Here is a 14,486-nt window from a genome sequence, read left to right as displayed (position 1 = left end):
TGGTTTGGCACACTAATTTGTAATTTGCAAAACATAACCATATTTGGTTCTGGTGGGTTTTCCGGGCTATGTGGCCATGGTCTGGTGGATCTTGTTCCTAACATTTTGCCTGCATCTGTGGCTGGCATCTTCAGAGGTGTATCACAGAGGGAAGCCTTTAACAATAACCATATTTCTTTCTAGCTTTATTTTTGTGTCTAGTTCACTCCTGGGTCCTTGAGAAGACCGGTGCCACACCTGCATCCTGAAAGCCACCTGCATTTGCTGACTCATAGTGCTGCAAAGCTGATGGAATTCAGCTACTGACATGAGGATATTGCCATGAAACATTGATGCTGCTGCTGAAAAACAGCAGACACTTGCAGGACTGGTGCTGGGCCCTGCTTGCCTGACCACAGTGCTGCTGACACCAACTATGTGCTGCTGCAGTTCAAAGTAACTGCAAGAGCAGAAATCAGGAATTGGGATGATTTAATGGGTGGGGATTAGAGAAGTGGTCAGTAAGTAAAAGAGAAGAGAAATACAAGCTTTGGACTTTGTCAAGAAACTGCAGTGTTTACTGGCTAATTGCATGAACTAAAAGATCTCAGGTACAAATTCTACCTCAAGGATGAACTCCAGTATAGTTTATACCAATCAACAGAATTTGTTTCACTTTTCCTTCCCTGGACCATTTTAAGCTGCAATGGTAAGGGAAGAGTTTTGTGTGTCTGAATAACAGCCCAATCCTGATTGCTGGTGCAGGTGGGCCAGCGTGCCGGAGGTGGCACTGCACTGCCTCCAGTGTGCTTTCCCAGCAGCACAGGGAGGGGAGAAACTTAAAAACCCTCCCTGCTGCTGAGACTCCCCCAATGGGGCCCTATGCACTTACACCACCCCAAAGGATGGCGTCAGTACAGGGCTGGGGCCATGGCACAACTGGCGCCAATCCTGGAGTGGAAGCCCACTAAGGTCAGCTCCACCCCCAGGAATGTCCCCACCAAACTGATGCAACTGGGGGCAGCACAAGAGCACCAACGCAAGGCTGGGTGTTGCAGCCAGCCGTCACAAGGCACTGCAGTGGCTGGGCACCAGCGAATTTGTCCCTCCTCCAGGGTAAGTGCCCCAGGGAGGGCATTTCTGCTGGCGTAGGCCCACCTCGCCTCTAGAGGAGGATCCCTGGCCCATCTCCAAAAGCAAAAAAACCCTCCCTTTGCACAGAAGTTTAACATATCAGACTAGCTTTCTCTCTGACTTTTTTTGTATGTGGAAAGGTTGCTTTTTTAAAAAAACTGAGGGTATTCCCTACATGCAGTCCCTCCCTGGGGAGCCTGAACAACCCAGAACAATTGTTCTATCATTGTCCGTTGCATTCAATGCAAAATGAAATCAAGAGAACATTTAGTATCAGGAGGACATACCTGCCATTGGTTTTTCTATGCACAATTATCAAAGCAGATAAAAGCTTACGAAAGCCATGTTTGAATGACAGTCATGTTACTGCCAAATGAATACGCCTCTGTTGAAATTTGAAACAGAGGAAAATTGAGTGAAAGACTGTATGGTAAAATGGGCCGATAAATCTGGAGTATAACATACAAATGGACCAATGGGAGAAAATGTAGTACCAGTATCTTAAATTTTCCTTAAGTTCCAGTCTTAAAGATAATTTCTATAAAATGATGTATTGGTATTAGTCACTGGAGAAATTAGCAAAAATGTATTAAAATGTTTCAAATGTGTTGGAATTGTGACCATCATGAAGGGTCATTTTACCATTTATGGTGGACTTGTAATGAAACTAAAAAAAATGGGCTGCAAATACTTTCAATCATCCAGAAGTTTTTAAAGACTAGCATGTAATGAAACCAGAGGGCGTCCCTTTTGAGTCTTGTGGACAGACAGTTTGAAAAAAGATATGCAATTTTGTTTTTTCATATCACATCAATAGCAAGAATGTATATGCATAAAAAAAAATGAAAAGCTTCCTCTATATACCCACTATAGAATAATGGTTTGCAAAGATGATGGAATTGCCTGCGATGATTAAGATGACTTCTTTGATTAGAGAAAAGAACTGATATAAGTTTATCAATAACTTGACTTTTTGCTACAAATAGGAAAAAAAAGATTGTTGTGGGATTTTTGGGCTGTGTGGTTGTGGCCCGGAAAGCCCACAACAACCAGGTGAGTCTGGCCATGAAAGTTTTTGACAATACACAGAAAAAATGAAATGATAATTTGTGGATTTGAGGACTAGGAGAATAAGAACATAGTTGTAATAAAGAAAAGTGTGACTCTTAATGAGTAACATTAATTAAGAATTCATTGAATTTCATAATTATAATGAGGGAGCAAGTGGTAATTCTGGAACTGTGTTTATATTCTGCTCCAAGAAAATCAGAAGCCCTCCCTATCTCCTCTTATACTACAGTTTTTGTGTATATTATTAGTTGTTTTTGTTTGTCTTTTGAAAGTTCTAATAAAATTATACAAAAGGGCAGGGGTGGGGGGGAGGAAGAATAGAGTAAAGTAATCTTTGCACCAAGCCTATAAAGTAGGTCACTGTTATTATCCACACTTTGCAGTTAACAGGGCTGAAGCAGGAGAGGATGGTTTTTCTGAAGTCAACTAGTAAATTCCTAACAGACGCAAGAAATTACATGGGCCGTTTCCGCATGGGCCAAAAACGGCGGCCTGGGGGCGGTAAAAATGCCGCCCCCAGGTCGCCAGGACCATTAACACAGGCTGACGCTGCTGAAACTGCAACGGCAGCGCCGACCTCGGCTGCCCTTCCCCTCCCTTCAGGGTGGCGTCAGGCCGCCCTAAAAAACAATGTGGATAACCCTTTAGCGGTTGTTTTGAGGGGAACAGCATCTTCCAGCGGTGGCGGTCGCGAACAGCACCGCCCGGGGGAACTCGCTGTTTCCCTTCCCTTTCCTCCTCACCTTGTCCCCGTTGTCGGCCTGCTGGCCTCCGAAGCCCCTCCTTCACTGTCCTCTGACCCCTGGAGGTCGGAGGGCAGCGTGGTGAGGCTTCGAGAACCAATGCAGCTCGACGACGGTACAATGAGAATGAAGAAGGAGAACACCACTGCTGCCAGCGTCTTGACGGCTTCTGCCCCATGAAGCAGAATTCTTGCGGCGTGAAATTTCCCTGAAAGAACCCCGTCGCGCGGAAATGGCCATGGATTCTTCTGGATAAATAGCTCAGACTCCTTGCTACTGATTCTCCACATTATGTAAAATAGTCCACACTCCCTTTTAAAAAGTTCTTAGCTGCTCTCATTGCAGCCTGTGGCAATGAGTTCCACGATGCTACTTAATGTTATTTGATGTCCTTAACCATGTCCTTAAGTAGTGTTTTATTATTGTGGTATTATATAAATCCCACTATTTGGATCACATTCATCTCTCAAATGTGAGATGAGGAGATGACACACAGCCACTAGGTGATTGCAGCTCACACCTCACTGTGGAGGAACATGAGGTGGGGAATGAAGTCTTTGAGGAGCTGTGGGAATCCAAGGAAGGCTACGCTGGACGGATGGTATTCCGGTCGGGTGTTAAAGGAATGCGCTAACCAACTGGCTGGTGTTTTTACTGGGATCTTTAATCGATCTCTATCCCAGTCCACCATCCCATCTTGTTTGAAAGCTTCCACCATTGTTCCACTACCAAAGAGATTTCCTGCTGACAATCTTCAGGATTATAGACCAGTGGCACTCACCCCCATCATCATGAAGTGTTTTGAAAAAACTGGTCCATAGGCATATTAGTTCTTGCCTTCCAGATACATTTACAGTAAACATCAGTTCGCACTATCGGACTAATAGATCTACGGAGGGCGCCATTGCCATTTAGCCTCCACACTGCTGTAGCGATCTGACCATCAGGGAATTGTAATGCAGATACTTTTGCGGACTTTAGTTCCGCATTTAATACAATCTCGCCACAAAGACTGGTGGCGAAGGCACTCGTGGATCTCTTGGACTCTCACATTCAATCTGTTTGTGGATTAGGGACTCTCTTGTCTGGACGTTCCCAGAGGGTTAATAGACTGGGAAATCAGGTTTCCCTCAGTTCTTACTCTAAATATGGGAACGCCACAGGGCTGTGTGTGTGGAGGTCCTGTACTGTTCACCCTTTATACGCGGCTGTACTCCTGTCTATCATAGTAACACCATTATCAAATTCTGCTGATGACACAACGGTGGTGGGGCTCATCTCTGGAGGGATGAGTCTGCCTATCGGAATGAAGGTGGACCGACTTCGCTCTACATGGTGCAAGGAAAATAACCTGGTTCTTAACACTAACAGAACAAAGGAGCTCATAGTGGACTATAGAGAAGGAATGGCTCAGAAATTCAGCCCACTTGACTATAGAATGGAATCAAGTGGAGCGGGTGGCTAGTTTTACCCCAAATTTCCTGGGCGTTATGATTGAAGAGGACTTGACCTGGGGCGTACAGACTGCCACTTGCGTGGTTAAGAAAATACAACCAAAGACTGTACTTTCTGAGGATTTTAAGGGAAGCAACAACTAGATGGGAAAACTTCTGGTGTCCTTTTACGCTGTGTGCTATAGAGAGAGTGTCACTTAACCTACTGCATCTGTGTATGGTTCTCCAGTTGCACAGGCATGGCGAATAGGAGAGCGCGCTCAAAGGGTGATCACTACTGCACAAAGGATTATCGTGGCTGCCCTCTTCCTCCTTGGAAGAAATCTATAATTCCCAGCCTCCAAATAAAATGACCCAAAATATTCTGAGGGGACCCACGTCTCATCCAACACACTCTCTTTTCAAACTGTTACCATCTTGCCTGGCAGGCTGATACAGGGGGCTCTCAGAACTAGGACAAAAGAGGCTTAGAGACAGCTTCTACTCTAGAGCTGTGGCTATGCTAAACTCCGCTGCTTCATATTGATGTATTTGGGGCTGTGTAGGGATGGGTGGAGGAAGGGGAAGTGAGGATGATGTATGAGTCTGAAATTGTGTGCATCGAGGAATGCTGCTGTAAATTTCGTTGTGCGTGCACAATGACAATAAAATGCTTATGCTTATGCTTATGCAAATCACTATTTGGATCACATTCATCACCTCAATCAAGACAAACAGGTTCACCAACTAAAAACACTAGGGAATAGACCAGGGGTAGGGAACCTGCGGCTCTCCAGATGTTCAGGAACTACAATTCCCATCAGCCTCTGTCAGCATGGCCAATTGGCCATCTGCTGGTAGAAACTGATAGGAGAATATGGAGTTCCTGAACCTCTGGAAACCCTGGAAGCTGGTCTCACCCCTGATTAGACAGTGATATCGCAGATATCACAGATACTGACCCTATTGCTCATTACAGGTCTGTCACACAGATTAATGTGGGATTGTGCATGAACTGCTTTTATATAACTGCTATCTCCAGAAGAATTTCTTTTTTAAAAAAAGCACTTGAGGTATTCCCTCAGTCAGGATAACCGAACTGAAACTGGGATGTACACACCAAAGGGGGGAAGGCAAAAGGTCTTGAGGGAGAGATATAGCATTGTGGCAGCACACTTAGCCTTCCCAGGGTGCTAGCCAGTTAAGGAGACAGACATGTCAGTGACTGCCTGCCCCTCAACCCCACTGTGGTAAAGCCTGGGTCATCACTGTCAGAGTGGATATGAAACTTTTCTTTAGAAGAGTTTGGATTTATATCCCCCCCTTTCTCTCCTGCAGAAGACTCAAAGGGGCTTACAATCTCCTTTCCCTTCCCCCCTCACAACAAACACCCTGAAGTGGGTGGAGACTGAGAGAGCTCTAGAGAGAAGCTGTGACTAGCCCAAGGTCACCCAGCTGGCATGTGTGGGAGTGTACAGGCTAATCTGAATTCCCCAGGCAGCAGAGCTGGGAATCAAACCCGGTTCCTCCAGATTAGATACACAAGCTCTTAACCTCCTACGCCACTGCTGCTACTTTAATTCCCAGGTCAAGACCAGAAGTAAATGAGCACATGTAACATCTCTTGAATGTCCATACTGTAGGATAGCACTAAGTTTATGATGGAGCCTGGCCCTTCAAGATGGGGTCAGGTTGTGCCCCAAAATCCTCTTCTGTGCTCCAGTTCTCTGGATAATCAAGCGACCCAGGAGAATACAGAAAATGGCTATCCCTTCTATAAAACCAAGGAGCATGCTAGTGCTTTCCACATTCACAAAGGATTCTCTTTCTGCTCTAAATACATAAGAGAATATGCAAAGCTGAGACCCCAAACTGTGAGCAGCAATTTATGAAAGGGAAGATCTGAAGCAGGTACAAAAGGGAGAATCCAGGAGGTATGGAGCAATCATAGAGAGAAGCAACTATTTTGCAGGGGTTTCAAAAAAGTTTATGCTAAACAGCCTGAGAAGCAAATCCTGCAAAGGCAAAAGCATCCAAATTCCAAATGGCACTCAAAGGTTTCTGCACAGCTGATTCCCAGTTTTAAGAACATCTGAATTCCTTGATGGATCAGATCAAGGTCCATCTTGACCATCTTCCTGTTGTCCATAGCTTCTGCTACATATCTTGGCCATGGAGAGTCTGAAATCAGTTTCTTTGCATTGGACAATCTACTCAGAGTTCAGATGCCAACTCAGTGCTAGTTCACACGTGCATTATTTCACCTTGTGTTGCACCTTGCTTGATAGCACTCACAAACAAGTGTGTGGAACTGATTCCATTCTCCAGCAGTTTTGTCTGAACTTGCTCAAGCCTGTGAGCCTCTGGGGAAACCAGACCCTCCCTTCAAAAACTTGTTTCCCCCAGCTGTTCTAATTAACCACATTTATCTCTTTTTGGCTCTAGAACTGATAGAAAAATCTTGGGATCAGTGGACTCTATCTGCATACCGTTAATGCAGATTTGAGGGGTTGTTTCACACTTTCCCACCCTGGTCCAAACTTTGAACTAAGGAGTAGATTTAATTACATTCTATCTGAGATAAGCAATGGATGGGGTTTTAAGGGAGTTCACCAGACACATTCCAGTCTGGAGAATCTATAGATTAACTTGTTGCATGTATGAACTGCCAGCCATTCAGAGTTCTCCTGAGAGACCAAACCCTAAATTTCTCCTGATAAGTTTTATGAGGTCATTCCACTGCTTTGGGGCTTACATTGACTTTTTACTAAATCAATTGACCAAAATTAATCTCCAATGTTGTAAATATAAATCTTACACTTTTCCCCCTGTTGCTTTTGGCCTTTCACAAACCAGACTTCCTGTGTCCTCTAAGTAATCATGACATTCCATTTTTTAAAGTGCAGTCTGGAAATAACAGGAGTGACAATGAATTCGAGATTTTTAAAAATCGCATAATTGTAAAGGCAAGATGAGTACTTGGCCTCTTCTCTTGTCCACCATCTCTATGGTTCTGTGGGTTGCCCTCTTATTAAACTTGCCTGGCACACAAAGAACAGGTTCAATTCCCTTTTAAGAGTTCAATTTTTTGATTCTTGGTCACAACATGCTAATGGAGCAAGCTGATACCAACCGTATGTGTGACCATTCTAGATACTTTGTTTTTGGCCTGAGAAATCTTTCCCCCATCTTTCTGAATTGATGAAAAATATGAAAGAACTCAAAAGCTTGCACACTGTGTTTCATTATTTTAGTTGGTCTCAATTAAAAAAACACACATGGCCTTTGGAACAAATGCCATTACACTTTTTTTGCTTGCTTTTATTATTTGTTCAGTTGGCATTTTAACCTTGGCTGAAGCATTCATTATTATCTGTCCCTGAAAGGACATAAGGTGAGAAAAGGGAATTGGAAGAAATAAGGATGACAAAGCTAAAGTATCAGAATAGGATCAGGTTGACCCCAGTTTGAATCCTTACTCTGGCCCCTTCCGCACACGCAAAATAATGCGTTTTCAAACCACTTTCACAACTGTTTGCAAGTGGATTTTGCCATTCCGCACAGCTTCAAAGAGCACTGAAAGCAGTTTGAAAGTGCATTATTCTGCATGTGGAATGAGCCTCTGCCATGGAAGTTTGCTGGATAAGCTTGGCTCATTCCAGAGGCATAGCTCCAAGGGGAAGTGGGGTGCGTGATGCACTGGGTGCATGCCCCTGTGGGGGGTGGCAAGGGCATTCCAGGAATGTTCCGGGGGCATTCCGAGGTGGGACGGGGCAGTGCACCAGTGCACCGGATGCTTTTCCCCCTTGCTATGCCTCTGGCTCATTCACATACTATTAGACTAATCTACCTCACAGGGTTGTTGTAAGAATAAAATGGAGGAGGGGAGAATGTTGTAGGCAACTTTGACTTCCCTTAGGGAGAAAAATGTGGTATAAATGAAAGAAATAAAGCAGAAAGGGGGGGGGAGGAGGAGAAGAAGAGTTGGATTTATATTCCACCTTTCTCTCCTGTAAGGAGTCTCAAGGTGGCTTACAAGCTCCTTTCCCTTTCTCTCCCCTCAACAGGCACCTTGTGAAGTAGGCAGGGCTGAGAGAGTTCCAAAGAACTGTGACTGCTAGCCCAAGGTCACCCAGCAGGAATGTAGGAGAGTGGAAACACATCTGGTTCGCCAGATGAGCCTCTGCCACTCAGGTGGAGGAGTGGGGAATCAAACCCAGTTCTCCAGATTATAATCCACCTGCTCTTAACCACTATACCACGCTGGCTCTCACGCTGGAGAGAAGTGCAGCGTTTAATACAAATTAGAGGAGAATACAATGAAGCTTCTATAGCAAAAAAGTATATGATTGATGCTAAACCTGTGTTGTGTAGTGGTTCAAGGAGGATCTGGTAGACTTCGGTTCAAAACCCTTGTCTGCCATGCATCCTTCTAGGTGACCTCAGGCTTCTCTCTCTCTGTCTAACCAGCCTTACAGGGATGTTGTGAATATATATGGGATGAGAAAATCATGGACAGTGTACTGAGCTCCTTGGAGAAAAAGTGGCAGTAAAATGTACTAATTAAAAACATGCAATTACAGAGCTGAAACTGGAACATATCACTCCCATCACATTCACACTGAAGTCAAGTTCACTGAAGTCAGTGATATTATGCAGCTCCTTTCCAAATTGTATCATTGGGAAATAGATGTGTGCCACAGTTTGCAGCTAGATGACACTTGGGACTAAGGATAATGTTTATTTCTTAAGTAGACCCTTCATTCAAGGCATTTCGACAACAATGGAAATTGGGTAATGTATAATTCACCACATCCTGGTCTACTGGTAAAATCAATAAATGGTTTTTCTCACTCCAAACTCCTGAGACTGACTAAAGCTACTAATACAATAGAATGTATGAGTACAGACTCATCAAGTTGCAGCCGAAACAGACAGAGGTGCTATCCCACGGCCTGCCCCTGCACAGAAACCCTGGTATTCTTCAGTGATCTGTCTCCCATCTAAAGTCGATTTATGGCTACTAATCTTGATCCTCTTTGATCTCAGATTGCAAATGCCTTAACAGTCCAGGTGCTCGGGAGCAGCCCATGAAGAGCCATTGCTGTCACATGCGTGAGCTCCCAAAGGCACCTGGTGGGCCACTGCAGGTAATGAGAGCTGGACTAGATGGACTCTGGTCTGGTGGCTGGCTTGTTCTTATGTTCTTAAATACCCAACCAGGGCCGACCCTGATGATCTAGGAGACTGGGCTAGCCTGGGAAATCCAGGTCAACTAGGCAATAGAATAGAGTAGGTGGGTTTTTTCCACATTTATGGAGGATTTGCACTGGCTACCAAGATTATTTCTAAGATTGCTTTCACCCATATGAAGCTACCTGTATACTTAGTCATCTATAGAAGCTCCTCTATGTGTCCTTTCCTTGTGGAAGTACAACAGGCTTTGCAGCGAAAGTCCTGTGAGAAGTTAATTCTGCCTCCCTCCAGAGAGGCTCACTTTAATTTTGCTAGCATTATGATGGCTAACTAAAAAAAGCTTTGTGTCACAGGCTTGGGGGTTAACTGCTTAATGTACTCATCGGTGGATGATTTATTGCTGCCCTTGTTCTCATTTTAAAATTTGTGTCTTGTTTTCTAGCAGTACGACTTCTGACTGGGAGACCCAGGTTCTGCCATAAAGAACCATTTGCTCTTTCTCTCCACAAATAATTCAGTATTAGGGTAACTATTAGTTTAAATGTGGCTCAAAGTCAGAAAAACAGGGAACAGGCTTTCAACATAGAAGATCTCTGGTCAAAAGACAAGAGCTCCTTTTTCTTCCCAGGTTGATGGTCTGACTAGGATTGCCCACAGACAGACCTGGAGATAAAGGTACCATGGGAATGAATGGGGCTACAGTTTTATCATGTGAACAACATCAGCTGGCAAATAACAGCCTGTCAAATCTCTATAAAATGGAGAGGATACTTTTTTCCCTCCATACAGTTGAAAACCCTTGGTCTGACCCTGCAAAGCACTGACATGTGTTCAAGAAATGATGTTCTAACCCTGCATTAGGGATGTTCAGCAAGGGCACTTGGTTCCTAATTTTAATCTGGATACCATATATCTAGGGCAGTGGTGGCGAACCTTTGGCACTCCAGATGTTATGGACTACAATTCCCATCAGCCCCTGCCAGTATGGCCAATTGGCCATGCTGGCAGGGGCTGATGGGAATTGTAGTCCATAACATCTGGAGTGCCAAAGGTTCGCCATCACGGATCTAGGGTATCATTTGAGACAGGGTTAAACCCATTCACTAGCCACCCAACCCAGATTTTGTGAAGGATTTTAATTTTATGTATTTAATTTTGTGAAGGATTTTTTACTTTAAGTATTTCATTCATTTGTAACCCACCTTTCTCCCCAGTGGGGACACCAAGAGGCTTACATTGTTCTCCTCTGTTCCACTTGATTCCACAACAACCTTGTGAGGTAGGTTAGGCTGAGAGGATGTGACTGGCCTAAAGTTACTCAGTGAGATGTCATGCCATGAGTAGGGATCCAAATCTGGGTTTCCCAGATACCAGTCCATAACCAGTACATCACACTGACGTAAGTATGACCTGAGTGACCTTCTACGCAAGGGAGACTTCCAGAATTCTGCAAGTAACAAAGAGTGAATGTACAGGGAAGACATAGCCAGGTGTTTCCTTAACCACTGACCGGCACAGTTTTGGCTTGTTAATTGCAAAACAAAACAAAAAGTGAAGCTTTTGGTTGTAAAGCAGTCCTTTTAGAGACATGGAGATCCTTAAAGACTCATTCATTTATTGTAGGATGCATTTTGGTAGAGTCCACTTCCTCTGCTGCATGAAATGCAACAGTTGGCAGACAAAATAGCCAGGGTGTCAAGCTGCAGAAAATGACTATACAGGGAAAAGCAAGTTATTACAGAGGAGAGAGAAGGTCCAGTTTTAAAGTTCCCTTTCCATCTTGAGCTCCTTTGGTAAGATGGTCAGCTGTTTGCACTTGGGTAGAAAGATTAGAGATCCATCTGCATGCGTGCAAGGTTATTTGTGAGGCTGGTGGGTTTCATTTGGACTAAATTCAACGAGTTGCCTAAAAACAACTTTGAAGAAATAGTCTGTGTCTCGTGGCTGCTACCAGCCTCCCTGAGATTTCAGTATAGGTATAAATTCCAATAAATACATATAAATAAATAAAATAATGAATGTGATCATCTTTAAGGTGCCATAAGATTCTTGGTTTTGCTCCAACAAACTAACAAGGCTACTTCTCTGGACTCTAGTGATAAATTTCTCCTAGCCTAGCAGGTCTAGGCACAGCATTGACTCTTGGCCTTGAGGAATCATCCAGCTTTTCTAAAACTCCAGTTGAACCACTCCAAAGCCCCGGTTTCTAACAAATGAAGCCTACAAGCTGAACAATGTTTTCCCCATTTGTCCCCTGAGCTATACTGCCTCTGACCATGGAGGATCCATTTAGCTCTGACGACTAATTTCCATTGCAAGTCCTCCAAGCTAATAGCCAGGGTTATATCCGAATCCATGCAGTAATTAAATATTGGGTAACAAGGCAAGCAGTGAGCGGGCTCAGAGCTTGTAGCCAATGTTCCCTGCTGAGCCAACTTCAGATTGCCAAGCAGCCTATGTTGTACTGCTCTCTTCTTTGCTTGAATGCTTTTAGCTGTATTTTGCTGCTGCTGTTTGGGTTCCTTTGGGGAGAAAAGCAGGGTATAAATGCTAATATAAAGAAAGCTGCTGGTTGAAGCAAACCATTGGCTGTTTGTTGGCAGAATTGGGAACAAAGTACAGTTGCAAAAGTCAAGACATCCAGGCTTAGACTAGTGCTTGCCCACTTTCCTTGTGGCCCTGGAAGAATCAGCGGTTTCAAAGATACTGCATCCATCACTTAAGATTCCTGGTAGGCTAGTTAGGATTACAGGAATGTGTAAGGGGTGGGGGGGTCCTCCCTCCAGCTTTTCAGTGAAAAGCATCCTTTCAGAAGACCATTTGAAGGGTGTTCTGAAATGAGTGAATTCTAATCATTCCAAGCTGCAGCCAGTTTAGCCTGATCGGACTCTTCTGCCCCAAGCCAAGAACTTTATTATCAGCACAAAAGTCCCGCATAAATGCACACAGGTCTTATTGTGCATTGGCAGGCACTGAGCGCCTGATGCCTGTGTCTTTCCACAGGGAAAATATATCCCTGTGACATGTTCATATGCTAAACTTACTTCCAAGTAAGCATGCACATAGAGGGGCACGCCAGGTCCCATGGAAAGTCACAGAAGTTGGCATTAACCTCGCCAAATGATTTTAATCACAGTAGTGTCAAAACAAACAAAAAACTCCAAGCAAACTACATATCTTTTACATATCTGGTTACACATCTTTTACAGAAGGTTGGTGGGGCGAAGAGAGATGTATGTCATTGTGCAGCCTTGAATGAAATGGTGCTGCAGCTCACAGTAGCTGGATCAGGGCCTTTGCCAGCTACTTCTCTTCTGGCTGTGCTACCTTGACCAGTCGGCCACCTTTAATAAAAAAAAATTAAAACTTCTCTGCCGCTCAAACAGATTTCCTTTGCTTCCTGGCTCTCTAAAGATGCTGCATAATAGGAACATCTGTCCCACTGTTGAACAAAGCTTAAAAACAGGTAGTTTGGCTGGATAGTCCTTATTTTGGGATGCGGGGGTGGGTGGAGGTGGGGGGGTGAGAGAGCAAGCAGACTCCCGGAGAGCCTAGCACCTTAGGGGAATGAGCTTCCCTCTAATTAATAGACCCCTCCCCCAATCCCTTAAGTGGGTTTCTTTCTCATCTTGGAATTCATTCAATCCTGATTTTGAGTGAAGGCCCCAGACACTCAAACCCAGCTTACCCTAGACTAGTCCTACCATACCAGAAAAATAGGGGTGAGTTTGAAACAAACAAAACTACTTTTCTCCCCACCTTCTTTACACCCACCAAATATTTTCCACCAGGCCACTAGAATGATTTCGGCTGCGTGCAGTTCGTGAGGCAGCGACCAGAACAGGCTGAAACCTGTTGACTCTCTCCCACCAGTTTGGAAGAATTCCCTCGGAATTGGGCTACAGTTCTGGCAGCCAGCCCCTCTCCAGATTTACTCATAAGTAATCCCCACTGTATTTCAAGCAAGCTCTTTGTGAGCAGAAGGTTTGGAAAATTGCAAGAGAGAGAGGCAACTCTGTTTTCCCCCTTTGTACATACTTAAAGAGCACCGGGATGGAGGGAGAGAAAAACTGAGCTGAGAAAGCAGACCCATTCAAACCCCACCGGAATGGACCAAGAGCTTTCCAAGTGCAGAAGAAATCAGGTAGGGACTGCCAAAGAGTTTCTGCCCAGCCAGGAACAAGCTGCTGGTTTGTGCTGAACCCACCAGGGCGAATGAAGTGCGGTCTGATGTTTGGGGGTCCCTTCCTTGGAGGTGGATTTAAGAACTTTGCCTTGCAAGAGAATGCCGGGGGGACCATCAAACCATTTTCCTGGCATTCAAAAAGGCTCTTCTCCTGCAAGTCGTTTCCCTCCATTCCAGTTGTTCCGAAAACCTTTCTGGAAGTGGAAAGTTGCTACTTAGTAAAGGAGCTCCAACTTAGGAGCACTGACTTCTTTATCAGCAGGAAAGCATCAGATGGTTTGAGGCTGCAGTCCCACACACTTATCTGGGAGTGACCCCAACTGGATGGGGGGGGGGGGTCACTCCCCAGTAAATTTAGCTGACAGCCCAGTTAGGGCTATCTGGGTGGAAGATGTTGCAATCCCAAACCCCTCTTCCTAAACCCGCATTAGAGGCAAAGGTAAAGTATGGAGAAAGTTAAAAGGAGGGCAAGGAAATTGATTAAATAAGGGGTCTCTTGACCTAGGGCATTTTTTTAAACTTTAAAAAATACTTTATTTAATATAAAGTTATGACAAACAATCTTTTTACTTTGAAGTAAATTTGGGCATTGTTACCTTTAATCAGGGAGATTTATTCACACAACACCCCGACTTACCCCAGTTACTCAGGACAAAGAAGTTAAAACCATTGTGGTGTGAATTGAAAGGCAAAGTCTGCTCCAGTGTTGAAGTTAAGGACACAAGAAATAAAACTCAGAAATAA

The 14,486-nt window shown here is 44.3% G+C and overlaps 1 long non-coding RNA gene across 5 annotated transcripts in view; it reads right to left on the bottom strand.

Annotated features, from left to right (window-relative positions):
* LOC125442859 overlaps window positions 1-14,486 on the bottom strand; it is an 84,206-nt gene that overhangs the window by 38,964 nt on the left and 30,756 nt on the right. Inside the window, exon 1 of one of the 5 annotated variants that reach the window (XR_007246046.1) lies at window positions 7,179-7,262. The exons of the other annotated variants lie outside the window; for them this stretch is intronic. This is a non-coding gene — a long non-coding RNA (uncharacterized LOC125442859). Of the gene's footprint in view, window positions 1-7,178; window positions 7,263-14,486 lie in introns of those variants that run through there. 5 annotated transcript variants of the gene reach the window in all.

Source organism: Sphaerodactylus townsendi, linkage group LG13 (assembly GCF_021028975.2).
Source record: "Sphaerodactylus townsendi isolate TG3544 linkage group LG13, MPM_Stown_v2.3, whole genome shotgun sequence".
NCBI classification, from domain to species: Eukaryota; Metazoa; Chordata; class Lepidosauria; order Squamata; family Sphaerodactylidae; genus Sphaerodactylus; species Sphaerodactylus townsendi.
This window is presented reverse-complemented; position numbering and strand designations above follow the sequence as displayed.